This window comes from Ornithorhynchus anatinus, chromosome 1 (genome assembly GCF_004115215.2).
Source record: "Ornithorhynchus anatinus isolate Pmale09 chromosome 1, mOrnAna1.pri.v4, whole genome shotgun sequence".
NCBI classification, from domain to species: Eukaryota; Metazoa; Chordata; class Mammalia; order Monotremata; family Ornithorhynchidae; genus Ornithorhynchus; species Ornithorhynchus anatinus.
This window is the reverse complement of record NC_041728.1, coordinates 69081194-69097499: the sequence shown is the minus strand read 5'-3', so window position 1 is coordinate 69097499 and position 16306 is coordinate 69081194. Positions and strand designations below refer to the sequence as shown.

At 47.9% G+C, this 16306-nt stretch overlaps 1 protein-coding gene across 1 annotated transcript in view; it reads right to left on the bottom strand.

Moving 5' to 3' along the window:
- The window catches only part of RMDN2 (regulator of microtubule dynamics 2), an 81978-nt gene extending 79395 nt beyond the window's left edge, over positions 1 to 2583 (bottom strand). Inside the window, exon 1 of the mRNA XM_029064192.2 lies at positions 2478 to 2583. The gene's annotated coding sequence lies outside the window, so the exon portion shown is untranslated. The remainder of the gene's footprint in view (positions 1 to 2477) is intronic.
- Between the last annotated feature and the right edge of the window lie 13723 nt (positions 2584 to 16306).

Below are 16306 nucleotides of genomic sequence, written 5' to 3'. Positions count from 1 at the left end.
CAGTTTCCTCCCCTGTAAAATAGGGATGCAAACGCTGACACCCATCTTTAAAGCATTTGTCAAGCACCCCCAGCCCATGCTCATTCCACTGAGCCGTGCTGCATAAGAAACATCATCATCATAATCATGATGATTCCAAGCGCTTAGTCCAGGGCTCGGCACACAGTCAACGCTCAATAAATACAATCGAATGAATAATAATAATTTTGGTATTTGTTAAGCGCTTACTGTGTCCCAAGCACTGGGGAATACAAGGTGGTCAGGTTGTCTCACGTGGGGCTCACAGTCTTCATCCCCAACAGTGTGGCTTAATGGAAAGAGCACAGGCTTGGGAGACAGAGGTCGTGGGTTCTAATCCTAAATCCGCCACTTGTCAGCTGAGTGACTGTGGGCAAGTCACTTCACTTCTCTGGGCCTCAGTTCCCTCATCTGTAAAAATGGGGATGAAGACTGTGAGCCCCACGTGGAACCACCTGATCACCCTGTATCTCCCCCAGCGCTTAGAACTAGTGCTCTGCACATAGTAAGTGCTTAACAAATACCAACATCATTATTATTATTATTGCAGATGAGGGAACCGAGGCCCAGAGAAGTGAAGCGACTGGCCCGATCGCTCTGCATCTCCCCCAGCGCTTAGAACTAGTGCTGTGCACATAGTAAGTGCTTAACAAATACCAACATTATTATCATTATTATTATTACAGATGAGGGAAGTGAGGTGAAGTGACTGGCCCAATTATCCAGAACTACCAGAATTACCAGAACTAGTGCTCTTCACATAGTAGGTGCTTAACAAATACCAACATAGTGCTCTGCACATAGTAAGTGCTTAAATACCATTATTATTATTATTATTATTATTACAGATGAGGGAACCGAGGCCCAGAGAAGTGAAGCGACTAGCCCAATGACCCAGAACTACCAGAATCACCAGGACTAGTGCTCTGCACATAGTAGGTACTTAACAAATACCAACATTATTATTATTACAGATGAGGGAACCAAGGCCCAGAGAAGTGAAACGACTGGCCCAATGACCCAGAACTACCAGAATTACCAGAACTAGAGCTCTGCACATAGTAGGTGCTTAACAAAACCCAACACAGTGCTCTGCACGTAATAAGCGCTTAACAACCAACATTATCATCATTATTATTACAGATGAGGGAACCGAGGCCCAGAGAAGCGAAGGGACTGGCCCGATCACCCTGTATCTCCCCCAGTGCTTAGAACTAGTGTTCTGCACATAGTAGGTGCTTAACAAATACCAACATTATTATTACAGATGAGGGAACCGAGGCCCAGAGAAGCGAAGGGACTGGCCCGATCACCCTGTATCTCCCCCAGCGCTTAGAACTAGTGCTCTGCACATAGTAGGTGCTTAACAAATACCAACATTATTATTATTATTACTACAGATGAGGGAACCGAAGCCCAGAGAAGCAAAGGGACTGGCCCGATCACCCTGTATCTCCCCCAGCGCTTAGAACCAGTGCTCTGCACATAGTAGGTGCTTAACAAATACCAACATAGTGCTCTGCACATAGTAAGTGCTTAACAAATACCAACATCATTATTATTATTATTACAGATGAGGGAAGGGACGCCCAGAGAATAATGTGGGTATTTGTTAAGTGCTTACTATGTGCAGAGCACTGTTCTATAATAATAATAATTGTGGTATTTGTTAAGCGCTTACTATGTGCAAAGCACTGTTCTAAGCGCTGGGGGAGATACAGGGTCATCGGGTTGTCCCATGTGAGGCTCACAGTCTTCATCCCTATTTTCCAGATGAGGTCACTGAGGCCCAGAGAAGTGAAGTGACTCCCCCACAGTCACACAGCTGACAAGTGGCAGAGCCGGGAGTCGAACCCATGACCTGTAACTCCCAAGCCCAGGCTCTTTTCACTGAGCCACGCTGCTTCTCCAGAGAAGCGAAAGGGCATTCAAATAATTTATAGATATGCATAAGCGCGGCTCAGTGGAAAGAGCACGGGCTTTGGAGTCCGAGGTCATGAGCTCGAATCCCAGCTCTGCCGCTTGTCAGCTGTGTGGCTGTGGGCGCGTCACTTCACTTCTCTGGGCCTCAGTTCCCTCATCTGGAAAATGGGGATGAAGACTGTGGGACGTGGGACAACCTGATTCCCCCTGTGTCTCCCCCAGCGCTTAGAACAGCGCTCTGCACATAGTAAGCGCTTAACAAATACCAACATTATTATTATTAAGTCAATCAGCTGACACGGGGGGGAGGCGGGATTCGAACCTACGACCTCGGATACTCCAGCCGGGGCTCTTGCCCCTGAGCCACGCTGTGGGGGGGGGGGGGGGGGGCAGCCGTTGGGATTCCGGAAGTGACGTAGGAGCCCGCTCCAGCTCTGGCCTCAGGGTGGCCCTTCTCCCCCCCCGCCTCGGGCCGTCGCTCAATGGCGGCGGGCCCGGGCCGGTCCTGCCTTTCCCCGCCGGCCCCGGGCACTCACCGCCGGCCCCAGAGGGCCGCCGCGTAGGACGGCCTCCTCCCCGCAACCCGCGGCGGCCTCCCCTCCGGCCTGCGGCCCGAGCCGGGGGGCGGCAAGGCGCGGCGGGGCCGAGAGGGGAGCGCGGGGCCTGGGGCCTCCCCTCCCGCCGCCATTGCTCGCCCTTCTTTCCCCTCCCCTTCCGCCCGTCCTTCCTCTCCCCCGGGAGCTCCGCCAAGCCTCAGCCGCGGCATCGGGACAAAACCCTCCACTGATTTCCACTCGGCCTGACGTCTTTATCGAGCGCCCACTGGGGCTTGGGCGCTGTCCGAAGCGCTTGGCATGGACAGCTGGGCCACACAGAGACCAGTCCTGCCCCACGACGGGCTCGCGATCTACAAGGGCGAGACAGACAACTAAATAAAACAAATACGCATCAATAGCATCATTCATTCATTCATTCTATCGTATTTTTCGAGCGCTTATTGGGTGCAGAGCACTATCCTAAGCGCTTGGCATGGGCAATTTAGGGCACAGAGAGACCAGCCCTGCCCCACGACGGGCTCGCGGTTTACAAGGGGCAGACAGACAACTAAATAAAACAAATAGTCGGGCATCAATAGCGTCTTTCATTCATTCCATCGTATTTTTCGAGCGCTTATTGGGTGCAGAGCAATGTCCTAAGCGCTTGGCATGGGCAATTAGGGCACAGAGAGACCAGCCCTGCCCCACGACGGGCTCGCGGTCTACAAGGGGGAGACAGACAACTAAATAAAACAAATAGGCATCAATAGCATCATTCATTCATTCATTCTATCGTATTTTTCGAGCGCTTATTGGGTGTAGAGCACTATCCTAAGCGCTTGGCATGGGCAATTTAGGGCACAGAGAGACCAGTCCTGCCCCACAATGGGCTCGCGGTCTAAAAGGGGGAAACAGACAACTAAATAAAAAAAGTGGTCAGGCATCAATAGCATCTTTCATTCATTCCATCGTATTTACCGAGCGCATACTGGGTGCAGAGCACTATCCTAAGCGCTTGGCATGGGCAATTTAGGGCACAGAGAGACCAGCCCTGCCCCACGACGGGCTCGCGGTCTACAAGGGCGAGACAGACAACTAAATAAAACAAATACGCATCAATAGCATCATTCATTCATTCATTCTATCGTATTTTTCGAGCGCTTATTGGGTGTAGAGCACTATCCTAAGCGCTTGGCATGGACAATTAAGGCACAGAGAGACCAGCCCTGCCCCACGACGGGCTCACGGTCTACAAGGGGGAGACAGACAACTAAATAAAACAAGTAGTCGGGCATCAATAGCGTCTTTCATTCATTCCATCGTATTTTTCGAGCGCTTATTGGGTGCAGAGCAATGTCCTAAGCGCTTGGCATGGGCAATTTAGGGCACAGAGAGACCAGCCCTGCCCCACGACGGGCTCACGGTCTACAAGGGGGAGACAGACAACTAAATAAAACAAGTAGTCAGGCATCAATAGCATCTTTTTAACCACTCAATCTCCAAGGGCTCCTTCCCCTCTGCCTTCAAACATGCCCACGTCTCCCCCATCCTAAAAAAACCCGCTCTTGACCCCACTTCCCCCTCCAGTTATCGTCCTATCTCCCTACTACCCTTCCTTTCCAAAATCCTAGAACGGGTCGTCTACAATCGATGCCTAGAATTCCTTAACTCCCATTCTCTCCTAGACCCCCTCCAATCTGGCTTCCGTCCCCTCCACTCTACCGAGACTGCTCTCTCTAAGGTCACCCGTGACCTCCTTCTTGCCAAATCCAATGGCTCCTACTCCATTCTGATCCTCCTTGACCTCTCTGCTGCCTTTGACACTGTCGACCATCCCCTCCTCCTCCGTACCTTATCTCACCTTGGCTTCACGGACTCCGTCCTCTCCCAGTTCTCCTCTTACCTCTCTGGCCGATCATTCTCGGTCTCCTTCGCTGGAGCCTCCTCCCCCTCCCATCCTTTAACTGTTGGAGTTCCTCAAGGGTCAGTTCTTGGCCCTCTTCTGTTCTCCATTTACACTCACTCCCTCGGTGAACTCATCCGCTCTCACGGCTTTGACTACCATCTCTACGCAGATGACACGCAGATCTACATCTCCGCCCCTGTCCTCTCCCCCTCCCTTCAGGCTCGCATCTCCTCCTGCCTCCGGGACGTCTCCACCTGGATGTCGGCCCGCCACCTAAAACTCAACATGAGCAAGACTGAGCTCCTCATCTTCCCTCCCAAACCCGGTCCGCTCCCAGACTTCTCTATCACCGTGGATGGCACGACCATCCTTCCCGTCCCGCAGGCCCGCGATCTCGGTGTCATCCTTGACTCGTCCCTCTCGTTCACCCCACACATCCTATCCGTTACCAAGACCTGCCGGTTTCTCCTCTACAATATCGCCAAGATCCGCCCTTTCCTCTCCACCCAAACGGCTACCTTACTGTTACGGGCTCTCGTTATATCCCGGCTAGACTACTGTGTCAGCCTTCTCTCTGACCTCCCTTCCTCCTCTCTCGCCCCGCTCCGGTCTATTCTTCACTCCGCTGCCCGGCTCATCTTCCTGCAGAAACGATCTGGGCCTGTCACTCCCCTTCTTAAACAACTCCAGTGGTTGCCTATCGACCTCCGCTCCAAACAAAAACTCCTCACTCTAGGCTTCAAGGCTCTCCATCACCTTGCCCCTTCCTACCTCTCCTCCCTTCTCTCTTTCTACCGCCCACCCCGCACACTCCGCTCCTCTGCCGCCCACCTCCTCGCCGTCCCTCGGTCTCGCCTATCCCGCCGTCGACCCCTGGGTCACGTCCTCCCGCGGTCCTGGAACGCCCTCCCTCCTCACCTCCGCCAAACTGATTCTCTTTCCCTCTTCAAAACCTTACTTAAAAATCACCTCCTCCAAGAGGCCTTCCCAGACTGAGCTCCTCTTCCCCCTCTAGTCCCTCTGCCATCCCCCCTTTACCTCTCCGCAGCTAAAGCCTCATTTTCCCCTTTTCCCTCTGCTCCTCCACCTCTCCCTTCCCATCCCCACAGCACTGTACTCGTCCGCTCAACTGTATATATTTTCGTTACCCTATTTATTTTGTTAATGAATTGTACATCACCTCGATTCTATTTAGTTGCCATTGTTTTTACGAGATGTTCTTCCCCTTGACGCTGTTTAGTGCCATTGTTCTTGTCTGTCCGTCTCCCCCGATTAGACCGTAAGCCCGTCAAATGGCAGGGACTGTCTCTATCTGTTGCCGACTTGTTCATCCCAAGCGCTTAGTACAGTGCTCTGCACATAGTAAGCGCTCAATAAATACTATTGAATGAATGAATCTTTCATTCATTCTATCGTATTTTTCGAGCACTTATTTGGGGTAGAGCACTGTCCTAAGCGCTTGGCATGGACAATTAAGGCACAGAGAGACCAGCCCTGCCCCACGACGGGCTCACGGTCTACAAGGGGGAGACAGACAACTAAATAAAACAAGTAGTCAGGCATCAATAGCATCTTTCATTCATTCCATTGTATTTTTCGAGCACTTATTGGGTGTAGAGTACTGTCCTAAGCACTTGGCATGGACAATTAGGGCACAGAGAGACCAGCCCTGCCCCACAATGGGCTCGCGGTCTACAAGGGGGAGACAGACGACTAAACAAAACGAAACAAGTAGACAGGCATCAATAGCATCATTCATTCATTCATTCATTCATTCAATTGTATTTATCGAGCGTTTACCTGGTGCAGAGCACTGTCCTAAGCGCTTGGGATGGACAGTTGGGTCACAGAAAGAGGCTCACAGTCTAAAAGGGGGAGACAGACAACAAAATAACAGACAGGAATCGATACCATCTTTCGTTCATTCAATCGTATTTACCGAGCACTTACTGGGTGCAGAGCACAGTCCTAAGCGCTTGGGATGGACTGTTAGGGCACAGAGAGAGACCATCCCTGCCCCACGACGGGCTCACAGTCTACAGGGGGGAGACGGACAACTAAACAAAATGAAACAAGTAGACAGGCATCAACACCATCATTCATTCATTCAATCGTATTTATCGAGCGTTTACTGGGTGCAGAGCACTGTCCTAAGCGCTTGGGAGGTACAATTGGGCCACAGAGAGAGACCAGCACTGCCCCACAGTGGGCTCATAGTCTAGGAGGGGGAGACAGACAACTAAACAAAACAAGTAGTCACATCGATACTGCCTTTCATTCATTCAACCGTATTTATCGAGCGCTTACTGGGTGCAGAGCACTGTACTAAGCGCTTGGGAGGTACAACTGGGCCACAGAGAGAGACCACCCCTACCCCACAGCGGGCTCACAGTCTAAATGGGGGAGACAGACAACAAAACAAAAGAAGTAGTCAGGATTCAATAGCATAATACTAATGTTGGTATTTGTTAAGTGCTTACTATGTACCAAGCACTGTTCTAAGCGCTGGGGTATATAGAAGGTAATCAGGTTGTCCCACGTAGGGCTCACAGTCTTCATCCCCATTTTCCTGATGAGGGAACTGAGACCCAGAGAAATGAACTGGCTTGCCCAAGGTTTCCCAGCTGACAAGCAACGGAACTTGCATTAGAACCCATGACCTCTGACTCCCAAGCCCGGGCTCTTTCCATTGAGCCATGCTGCTTCTCTGCTTCACTAGAGGATGGTCTAATGGTTAGAGCTCGGGCCTGGGAGCCAGACATCATGGCTTCTAATCTCCTACCGAAAGCTCACCTCCTCCAGGAGGCCTTCCCAGACTAAGCCCCCCTTTTCCTCCTTCCCTCCCCATCGCCCCAACTCCCTCCCTCTGCCTTCCCACCCCTTCCCACCCCACAGCATTTGTGTATCTGTCAGCTGTGTGACCTAGGGCAAGTCACTTCACTCCTCTATGCCTCAGTTCCCTCATCTGTAAAATGGGGATGAAGACTGTGAGCCCTACGTGGGACAATCTGATTACCTCCTATCTACCCCAGCGCTTAGAACAGTGCTTCGCACATAGTAAGCGGTTAAACAAATACCAACATTATTATTATTATCTATGTACATCGTGGCTTAGTGGAAAGATCCCGGGCTTGGGAGTCAGAGGATGTGGGTTCTAATTCCAGCTCTGCCACTTGTCTGCTGTGTGACTTTGGGCAAGCCACTTAACTTCTCTGGGCTTCAGTTACCTCATCTGTAAAGTGGGGATTAAGACTGTGAGGCCCACATGGGACAACCTGAATACCTTGACTCCACCCCAGTGCTTAAGAACAGTGCTTGGACATAGTAAGCGCTTAACAAATATAATAATAATAATAATGTACATATTATTCTATTTATTTTATTAATAATGTGTATATATTTATAATTCTATTTATATTGATGATATTGATGCTCATCTACTTGCTTTATTATCTCCCCTTCTAGACTGTGAGCCCATTGTTGGGTAGGAATTGTCTCTATTTGTTGCCGAATTGTATTTTCCAAGCACTTAATACAATGCTCTGCACACACTAAATGCTCAATAAATACGATTGAATGAATGATGAATAATCCCAGCTCTGCCACTTCTTTTCTATGTGACATTGGGTAACGTGGCCTAGTGGTTAGAGCCCAGACCTGGCAGTCAGAAGCCCACGGCTTCTAATCCTCGCTCCGCCACTCGTCTCCTGTGTGACCTTGGGCAAGTCACTTCTCTGTGCCTCAGTGAACTCATCTGTAAATTGGGGATTAAGAGTGTAAACCCATGTGGGACCACAACTGGGTCCAACCTGATTAGCTTGTAACTCCCCCGGCACTTAGAAGAGCGCCTGGCACATAGTAAGTGCTTAACAAATATCATCATTATTACTCTTCTCCCCACTCGGCCACTTGGCAACTGTGTCCTCTTGGCCAGGTCAAGTGACTTCTCTGCACTGCGGCTTCCTCATCCTTAAAATAGGGATTAAATCCTACTCCCTCCCACGTAGCCTCTGAGCCCGATGTAGACAGGGACTGTCTCCGATCGTATCTACCCCAGTGCTTAGTACGGTGCTTGGCACATAAGCTCCTCAGTTCCTTTATAATTATTAATCAATCGTATTATATTGATTGATTGTTTATTGGGTGCAGAGCACTGTACTAAGTGCGTGGGGGACTACAATAATCATATTTGAGTGCTTACTGTGTCCAGAGCACTATACTCAGTGCTTAGAGAGTACAATATAACAATGTAATAGACACACTCCCTCCCCACATATACTGTAAACTCATTGTGGGCAGGGAATGTGTCCGTTACATTGTTCTCCCCAAAATGCTTAGTAAAGTGCTCTGCACACAGTAAAGGCTCAATAAGTACGATTAACTATAGAGGGGACTGGTCCAAGGTCACAAAGCAAGCAATCAGCAGAGCCGGGATTAGAACCCAGGTCCTCTGACTCCAAGGCCTCTACTCTACCCACTAGGCCGTGCTGTTTATTGCTGCCAACTCCCTTCGCTGAAGGATGAATGCGAGTTTACCCCCAGGATCTCCCTGCTAAATCTCAGCTGAAAGAGTCCCACTTCCTGCCACTTTAGGAGCCTCTGGACCTGGTCAGCCTCCACTGGGTCTTAAATTTCTCTTCTACCTCAGGTCCAGGGATGGATCGTCGTCATCATCAATATTATCATCTATTGGCAGGACACCTCGTGGAGTCAGTGCTGCACACCTGGGCAGATGGGGGTTTTTTTTGTTTGCTTTTTTTTTTTCTAGTGATGGGGACACCCTGGCCTTCTAAACCCCCTCATGCCCCTTTCTTCCATCTGTTCCTCTCTGTGCTCACTCCTTGCACACAGACCTCTCCCCCCAGAGGTCCCCTCCCGATTTGTTCCCACCCCCGCGCCCCCAGGATCAAAAACAAAACATCCCTCTGCTGACTATAGCTGTTCAAGCAGGGGCTGCAGCCCCAGGAGAGCCTGAGTGATATTCAATTTAGCCTTTACTCACTGGAGAAGACGACAGCTAAATGAAAATACAGAACTGAATTCTGTTTTTTAATGGTATTTGTTCAAATGCTTACAATGTGTCAGGCACTGTACTAATCACTGGGGTAGACACAAGATAATTAGGTTGGGTTCAGCCCCTGTCTCACATTAGGCTCAAAGTCTGAATCCCCATTTTACAGATGAGGTCACCGAGGCCCAGAGAAGTGAGCTCCTCATCTTCCCTCCCAAGCCCTGTCCTCTCCCAGACTTCTCTATCACCGTGGACGGTACGACCATCCTTCCCGTCTCTCAGGCCCGCAACCTCGGTGTCATCTTTGACTCGTCTCTCTCGTTCACCCCACACATCCGATCCATCACCAAAACCTGCCGGTCTCACCTTTACAATATCGCCAAGATCCACCCTTTCCTCTCCGCCCAAACGGCTACCTTACTGCTACGGGCTCTTGTAATATCCCGGTTAGATTACTGTGTCAGCCTTCTCTCTGATCTCCCTTCCTCCTCTCTCGCCCCGCTCCAGTCTATTCTTCACACCGCTGCCCGGATCATCTTCCTGCAGAAATGCTCTGGGCCTGTCACTCCCCTTCTTAAAAACCTCCAGTGGTTGCCCATAGATCTCCGCACGAAACAAAAACTTCTCACTCTAGGCTTCGAGGCTCTCTGTCACCTTGCCACCTTCCTACCTCTCCTCCCTTCTCTCTTTCCCCTGCCCACCCCGCACGCTCCGCTCCTCCGCCACCCACCTCCTCACCTTCCCTCGGTCTCGCCTATCCCGCCGTCGACCCCTGGGCCACGTCCTCCCGCCGTCCCGGAACGCCCTCCCTCCTCACCTCCGCCAAACTCATTCTCTTCCCTTCTTCAAAACCTACTTAGAGCTCTCCTCCTCCAAGAGGCCTTCCCAGACTGAGCTCCTCTTTTCCCTCTACCCCCTTCTTCACCTCTCCACAGCTAAACCCTCTTCTCCCCTTTCCCTCTGCTCCTCCCCTTCTCCCGTCCCATCCCCTCAGCACTGTACTCATTCGCTCAACTGTATATATCTTCATTACCCTATTTATTTTGTTAATGAGATGTACATCACCTCGATTCTATTTATTTGCTATTGTTTTAATGAGATGTTCTTCCACTCGATTCTATTTATTGCCATTGTTCTTGTCTGTCCGTCTCCCCCCATTAGTCTGTAAGCCCGTCAAAGGGCAGGGACTGTCTCTATCTGTTGCTGACTTGTACATTCCAAGCGCTTAGTACAGTGTTCTGCACATAGTAAGCACTCAATAAATACTACTGAATGAATGAAGTGGCTTGCCTAAGGTCACAGAGCAGACAAGTGGCAGAGCAGGGATTTGGTCCTTCCGACTCCCAGGTCCATGCTCTATCCACTTGGTTGGCTCTGAGGAAAGGAAGTGAAGTTCACGGAGACCAGCCTTACTTTCTGAAATCCCTGTTGGAGGGACCTGGGATGCCACAATTCAGGGGTGACGGCACCGAGATATTGGAACGTATTTCATAAAATATCAAATTGATGCCAAGTGTATCGCTAGAGTGAGACCTGCAGTCCAGGGGGGAAATTCACATCTTTTCCTGGAGACATTGAGTGGTTACTTTTGACTACGGTCAACTCTAAGACTCTCTTGAGAGGAATTTTAGGTTTACCTAAAGTCAATCAATGCTTTTTAATAAGACAACTGGCAGCATGGCCTAGTGGATAGAGCAGGAGCCTGGGAGTCAGAAGGACCAGGGTTCTAATCCTGGCTCTGCCACTTGTTTGCTGTTTGTCCTTGGGCAAGTCACTTCTCTAGGCCTCAGTTACCTCAGTTGTAAAATGGGGATTAAGACTGTAGCCCCATGTGAGACATGGACTGTGTTCACTCTGATTAGCTTGCATCTTCTCCTGTGTTTAGAACGGTGTCTGGCCCATAGTAAGTGTGAACAAATGCCATTTAAAAAAAAAGACCTACTGAATGCTCAGCAAAATTACCAAATGGGAGAGGCAGTGTGGGCAGGGAACATGTCTACCAACTCTGTTGGTACTCTTCCAAGCATTTAGTACAGTGCTCTGTACACAGTAAGTGTTTAATAAATGCCATTGATGATGATGAGTAGCAAGACAGACCTCCAGCTCCCAGTGACTTTACAATGCAAAAGGAGAGGTGGACAAAAATTGTTTATAGATAGTGAAAGCAAATGTCTTAATTATAAGTAAAGTGACCAGTTGGACTATCCTCCGATAAGACCGTTATCCCTTGCACCACAGGCTGGCTTTCAGGATCACCTCAGTGACCATCGGAAGCAGCTGAAAGAGATAAATTTTGTAAACAGGCACTCCGCAATGTTCACATCTCATTTTCACCTTTCCCGGCCCCCAGTTTGTGGCTGCTGGGAAACAGTAGAGCAGGAGCCAGTAGCAACAGTCATTCAAATGCTTTTAAGTGTGCTTCTTTGTGACTGTCTCATTCAGTCAGTCATACTTATTGAGCACTTCCTGGGTGCAGACACTGTATTAAGCACTTGGGAGAGTACAATAAACAGACACATTCCCTGTCCACAGCGAGCTACCTTTCAAGAATCTACCTTTCTCTTGTTTCCCTTTCTCCATCCCCATTCCTTTTGGATGTGCTAAAGTTGTACATCCCATTCCACTCTCCCAAACCCTATTCCCTGCCCCACTAAAGAAGATTTAGTCTGTCCTTCTACTGTATGGTCCCAAGCTGTGTACTCTGCTCACAGTGAGCATTCAGTAAGAACTCCCACTATGGACAGTCACTTTTAGATTACTAAATGTAAAACTGTCCTGTTTCCTCAGTCAGCAAACTTAGTCATTATTCTCTATTAGTGAGTCAGTCTGTGCTCCTCCAAATGAAAATTCGGGCACTTTAATAAATGATGAACAAATTACCACAAATTAACAGTAATGTAAAGCCAAATATTCCAAATATTTCAAACACACGTGTTTATTCATTCAATAGTATTTATTGAGCACTTACCATGTGCAGAGCACCATACTAAGCGCTTGGAATGTACAAATCGGCAACAGATAGAGACAGTCCCTGCCCACTGACGGGCTTATTATTCTGCTGCCAACATTGATTTTTGCCATTTTGCTGGCTTTCAACTCAAATTTTCTAGGCTCCTTAACCTTCTCAGCGGGTCCCGGCTGCGACGGCTCATTTCCTAGAATTCCCAAAATAGAGATTTAAGCTCCTATGCCTGAACAGGTTGTCTCTCAAAATACGGCTTGCTGAAGAAATGCAGCAGGCCTTCACAGATACTACAGTAAACCCCTTCTTCAAGAAGAAAGATGAAAGAGGGTTTTTTTGTGGGAAATTCCTGTGTAACTCACTAATGATGGCCACCAGTAGTAATAGTGATAATAGTAATAGCATTTGTGGAATGCACACTAGATGCAATACATTGTACTAAGCATGTGGGAAGGACAAAAGAAGTGATATGCTTCCTACTCACAAGGCGTTTCCACGCCGATGACAAGATCCTAATTAGAACCCCATGGGACAGGCTGCTGAAGAATATTGTTCATGGTAGCAATATGGAAAAAGCACCATATGAGTCAAAATCATTTGACTGTTTCTTTTGTTGAGGTGTACATCCCCTTGATTCTATTTATCCTGATGTCTTATTTTTGTTTTCTTCTGTTTTGCTTTGCTGTCTCCCCCGTTTAGACTGCGAGCCCATCATTGGGCAGGGATTGCCTCTATCTGTTGCCGAATTATACATTCCCAGTGCTTAGTACAGTGCTCTGCATGTAGCAAGTGCTCAATAAATACTATTGAATGAATGAAAAACAAAATGTTAACCAAAATGTTTTACACCAAACACGATCTTTGTAGTCAGGTGGATACAGAAGGAGTGCAGAGAGTCACACCAATCCTTCTACCCTATTCCTAGACCTGAGAAAAGCACTGGGCACCATCAGCTGACCTCCTCCCCCTTTTTTGTGGTATTTGTTAATAATAATAATAATGTTGGTATTTGTTAAGTGCTTACTATGTGCAGAGCACTGTTCTAAGCGCTGGGGTAGATACAGGGTCATCAGGTTGTCCCACGTGAGGCTCACAGTCTTAATCCCCATTTTACAGATGAGGTAACTGATGCACAGAGAAGTTTCCAAGTGGGATGTAGAAAAGGAAAACATGGCTTCTTCTTAGGGACACAGAAACCTTCCAATAAGCACAGTTTGACTAATGACTGTAAAGTAAAATAGACAAAAATCATGGTGTTCAGACCTGAAATCCTCAAAAGAATTTAAAAAGAATCCTTTTGTAAATCACCCAGCGTTAGGCACCGTACAAGGTTCACTAGGCATAACTCCTGCCCTGTGGAGCTTAATATCTACATCTGACAAGCCCTTACTACGTGCCAGGCACTGTTCTAAAAGCTGGGGTAGATACAAGCTAAGCAGGTTGGATACAGTCCATGTCCTACAGAGGGCTCGCAGGCTTAATCCCCATTTTACGGATGAGGGAACTGAGGTATAGAGAAGTGGAAGCGACTTGTCCAAGGTCACACAGCAGACACGTGGCAGAGCGGGGATTAGAACCCAGATCCTTCTGACACCCAGGCTCCTGCTCTATCCACTAGGCCATGCTGCTTCCCCCCTTCTCTCTTCCTCCCCTTCTCCCCTCCTCTCTTGGCAGTCCCCCCATCCCTGCTCCTCTTTATTGTCTCCTACCACGGTCTTGTTGCCAACGTGACCTAGTGGAAAGAGCATGGGCCTGGGAGTCAGAGGACCTGAGTCCTGACCCACCAATTGTCTGCAGGGTGATGTTGTCCAAGTTGCTTACCTTCTCTCTGTCTCAGTATTCTCATCTGTAAAATGGGGATTCGATACTTGTTTGCTTTTCTTCTTAGATTGTGAGCTCCTGATGAGCCCTAAGAATTTGTCTGACTTGATTATCTATCTTCTCCAGTGCAATGCTTAGTAAATGCTTTAGAATTACCACCAATATTTGTCTTTCCCCATTCCAGTCCAAACTTCACTTTGCTGCACCCATCATTTTTCTACAAAAAAGTTAAGGAAATGTCACCCCACTCCTCAAAACAACTCCAGTGGTTGCCCATCCACTTCCACATCAAACAAAAACTCCTCATCATTAAAGCACTCCACCACCTTGTCCCCTCCTACCTAACCTCATTTCTCTCCTTCTACAACCCAGCCTGCGCACTTCACTCCTCTAGCACTAACCTTCTCACTCTGCTTCGATCTCGCCTGTCTTGCCTAGTCCATGTCCTGCCTCTGGCCCGGAACCCCCTCCTTCCTCAAATCCCACGGACAATTACTCTCCCCCAATTCAAAGCCTCTTTGAAGGGACATCTTCTCCAAGAGGCCTTCCCAGACCAAAAGTCCCATTTTTCATCTCCCAGTCCCTTCTGCGTCACCCTGACTTGCTCCCTTTACTCTCCACCCCCCCCCCCCCGCCATCCCATAGCACTTATATACATATTTGTAATTTTATTTATTTGTATTGATGTCTGTCTTCCCCCCCCCCCCAGACTGTAAGCTGTTGTGGACAGGTAATGTGACCATTTATTGTTGTATTTTACTCTCCCAAGTACTTAGTACAATGCTCTGCACCCAGCAAGGGCTCAATAAATATGATTGAATGAATATTGTTATTATTACTATTATTAGCCATGGCTCCCATGTATCCCACACTACCCGTGTCCCCAAATCAATCAATGGTATTTATTGAGCACTTAGTATATGCAGAGCACCGTACTCAGCACTTGGGAGAGTACAATACAACAGAGCTGGCAGACATTCCCTGCCCACGATGAGCTTACAGTCTGGAGGACTGAGTGCCTCCTATATGAGAGGCAACCAATATGTTATTAAAATGAAACAATGCATATTCAAAATGGAAAGTCCATTGGTAGTAACTTCAAATGTTTTGAGTAAAGGACTGCTTGTACTTGACTTGCTCTGTTTGGTTAAGGAGCACAGTCTTTAGCATCATTTCCAGGACTGCCTCAAAGGCTTTGGATAATACTGGTACCTTGTTGTGCTGGAAATTTTTCCCACTGCACTGGAAATGTATTCTGACTCCATCTATCAGTCATTTGTATTTTTTGAGCACTAAGCGTGAGCAAGGCACTACTAAGCACTTGGGAGAGTACAATACAACAGAGTTGGTAGAAACGTTCTCTGCCCACAGCGAGCTTATGGGAGACAGACATCAATATAAATAAATTATAGATATATACATAAGTGCTGGGGGTTGGGGAAGGAGGAATAAAAGGTGCAAATTCAAAAGCAAAGGCATCATCAAAGGTAGTGGGAGAAGAAGAAATGAGGGCTTAGTCTGGGACCATTGGGAAACAGGTATACAAAAATTTTGATCAAAAGTTGAAGTTGATTTAATAGTAGATGATGGAAAATTGTGCGTTTTCATGATTACTATTCAAACATTTTAGAAATAGCAATACCGAATAGCACTACAGTTTCAAAAAGAGTATTTCAATTTAAGTTCACTTTGGCAAGGCTAAGTTATTTCAGTTGAGACCCACAGTTTAATAGCCCCAAATTTAATCAATTTGTATTAGAATCTGACTTTCTACAAAACAGCTCCAGACCCAGTGAGTTAGCAGAAAATGGAGTCAGAAAGTCAGAATAATTAAATAACTATTTGCAAAAGCAAAGGATTCAGGAGGGCATTCCATTTGATATATTTAAATTACTGGACCACACATTTGGCAATGGGATGATCATTACAGAGGTATAATTTTGGCCTGAGAGTCAGAAATGAACTTTCAATATTTTGATGATGAAACTAGAATTAATAGGGATAAAATGAAAAGAAAACCAAGAGAAAAATATGTTTTGCACGCTCTCATGGTTTACTGCAATGTCGTGCATCTCACTACCGACCCCTTGCCCACATCCTCCCTCTGGCTTCAAACTCTCTCCGTCCTG